At 35.0% G+C, this 2,798-nt stretch overlaps 1 non-coding gene across 1 annotated transcript; it reads left to right on the forward strand.

Moving 5' to 3' along the window:
• The first annotated feature begins 631 nt into the window (after nt 1-631).
• Nucleotides 632-764, forward strand: LOC148005927 (small nucleolar RNA SNORA9). Its single transcript, XR_015621556.1, has one exon. It is a non-coding gene; the product is annotated as a small nucleolar RNA SNORA9 (small nucleolar RNA).
• Nucleotides 765-2,798: the final 2,034 nt, after the last annotated feature.

Consider the following 2,798-nt stretch of genomic DNA (forward strand, 5'->3'; position numbering starts at 1 on the left):
TATAACCAAATGGCGAGAGGCAAACACAAAAACTTAAGCAACAGAAACCAAGGCCACTTGGCATCATCAGAACCGAGTTCTCCCACCACAGCAAGTCCTAAATACCCCAACATGCTGAAAAAGCAAGATTCTGATTTAAAAATCACATCTCATGATGATGTTAGATGACTTTAAGAAGGACTTTAATAACTCCCTTAAAGAAATACAGGAGAACACAGGTAAACAAGTAGAAGCCTTAAAGAGGAAACACAAAAATCCCTTAAAGTATTACAGGAAAACACAAGCAAACAAGTGAAGGAAATGAACAAAACCATCCAAGATCCAAAAATGGAAATAGAAATAATAAAGAAATCACAAAGAGAGACAATCCTGGAGATTAAAAAAAAAAAACTAGGAAAGAGGAGTCATAGATGCAAGCATCACCAACAGAATATAAGAGATAGAAGAGAGAATCTCAGGAACAGAAGATACCATAGAAAACATTGGCACAACCGTCAAAGAAAATGCAAAACGCAAAAAGCTCCTAACCCAAAACATCCAGGAAGTCCAGGACACAATGAGAAAAAAATCAAACCTAAGGCTAATAGGTATAAAAGAGAGCAAAGATTCCCAACTTAAAGGGCCAGTAAAATAGCAAGCCTCCAGCGTGCTTGGGTCTGCAGTGACCCTGTGCATTCCTACAGGGCTTGCCAGAACAATTTTGAAGTGGTTTGAGGCCTTGCCCTGCTCTCTCCAGAGCAAGGTTATAGAAATTTCAGACAATATTACAGAAAAAAAATGTAAGTCCTGTTCCTTGTTCTTTTTTTTTTTCCCCTTTATAGAAAAATCAGTTCTATTTTTTCCTCCAGCTCCTCACTGGAGGAAACCTGTTCCTTCTAGTCTTTCTTTTTTTTTTAATTTTTTTAAATAAAATCTTGCTTAATTAATTTTTTTAAAAAGGGCCAGTAAATATCTTCAATAGAATTGTAGAAGAAAACTTCCCTAACCTAAAGAAAGAGTTGCCCATGAATATACAAGAAGCCTATCCAAATAGATTGAAATTTCTCCTGTCACATAATAGTCAAAACACAAAATATGCAAAACAAAGAAAGAATATGAAAAGCAGTAAGGGAAAAAGGTCAAGTAACGTATAAAGGCAGACCTATCAGAATTATACCAGACTTCTCACCAGAGACTATGAAAGCCAGAAGATCCTCAGCAGATGTCATACAGACCCTAAGAGAACACAAATGCCAGCCCAAGCAAATATATCCAGCAAAACTCTCAATTACCATAGATGGAGAAACCAAGATATTCCATAACAAAACCAAATTTACACAGTATCTTTCCATAAATTCAGTCCTACAAAGGATAGTAGATGGAAAAGTCCAATACAAGGAGGAAAACTACACCCTTGAAAAAGCGTTAAAGCAATCTTCTTGCAACAAACCCAAAAGAAGATAGCCACACAAACATAAATCAACCTCTAATAAAAATAACAGTAAAAAAATCACTATTCTTTAATATCTCTTAACATCAATGAACTCAATTCCCAATAGAAAGACATAGACTAACAAACTGGATACATATGTTGCTGCATAGAGGAAACACACCTCAGTGACAAAGACAGACACTATCTCAGAGCAAAAGGTTGGAAAACAATTTCTGAGCAAATGGTCCCAAGAAACAAGCTTCAGTAGCCATTCTAATATTGAACAAAATTGAATTTCAACCAAAAGTTATCAAAAAACATAAGGAAGGATTTTTCATACTCATCAAAGGAAAAAATCTACCAAGTTGAACTCTCAATTCTGAACATCTATGTTCCAAATGCAAGGGTACTGACATTCATAAAAGAAACTTACTAAAGCTCAAAGCATACATTGCACCTCACACAATAAAAGTGGGAGACTTCAACACTCCACTCTCATCAATGAATAGATGATGGAAACAGAAATTAAACAGAGACATAGTGAAACTAACAGAAGTAATGAACCAAATGGATTTAACAGATATCTATAGAACATTTCATCCTAAAAAAAGAATATACTTTCTCAGCACCTCATAGAATGTTCTCCAAAATTGATCAAATACTCAGTCAAAAAACAGGCCTCAACAAATACAACAAGATTGAAATAATCCCATGAATCCTATCAGATCACCACAGACTAAGGCTAGTCTTCAATAACAACAAAAACAACAAAATCCCACATATACATGAAAGTTAAACAATACTCTACTCAATGACAAGTTGATCAAGGAAGAAATAAAGAAAGAAATTAAAGACTTTTTAGAATTTAATGAAAATGAAGGCACAACATACCCAAACTTATGGGACACAATGAAAGCAGTGCTAAGAGGAAAATTCATAGCTCTGAGTGCCTCCTAAAAGAGGGCATACAACACTAACAGCTTGACAGCACACCTGAAAGCTCTAGAATGAAAAGAAACAAATACACCCAAGAGGAGTGGGTGGCAGGAAATAATCAAACTCAGGGCTGAAATCAACCAAAAATAACTATACAAAGAATCAACAAAGCCAGTAGCTGGTTCTTTGAGAAAATAAAAAAGATAGATAAACCCTTGGCCATCTAACCAGAGGGTACAGAGACAGTATCCAAATTAACAAAATCAGAAATGAAAAGGGAGACATAACAACAAAATCTGAGGAAATTCAAAAAATCATCAGATACTACTGCAAAAGTCTATATCCAACAAAACTGGAAAATATAGATGAAATGAAGAATTTTCTAGACAGATACCAGGTACTAAAGTTAAATCAGGATCAGATAAACCATATAAACAGTCCCATAACTCCT

This window comes from Rattus norvegicus, chromosome 5 (assembly GCF_021556685.1).
Source record: "Rattus norvegicus strain SHRSP/BbbUtx chromosome 5, alternate assembly SHRSP_T2T, whole genome shotgun sequence".
In the NCBI taxonomy this organism is placed as follows: Eukaryota; Metazoa; Chordata; class Mammalia; order Rodentia; family Muridae; genus Rattus; species Rattus norvegicus.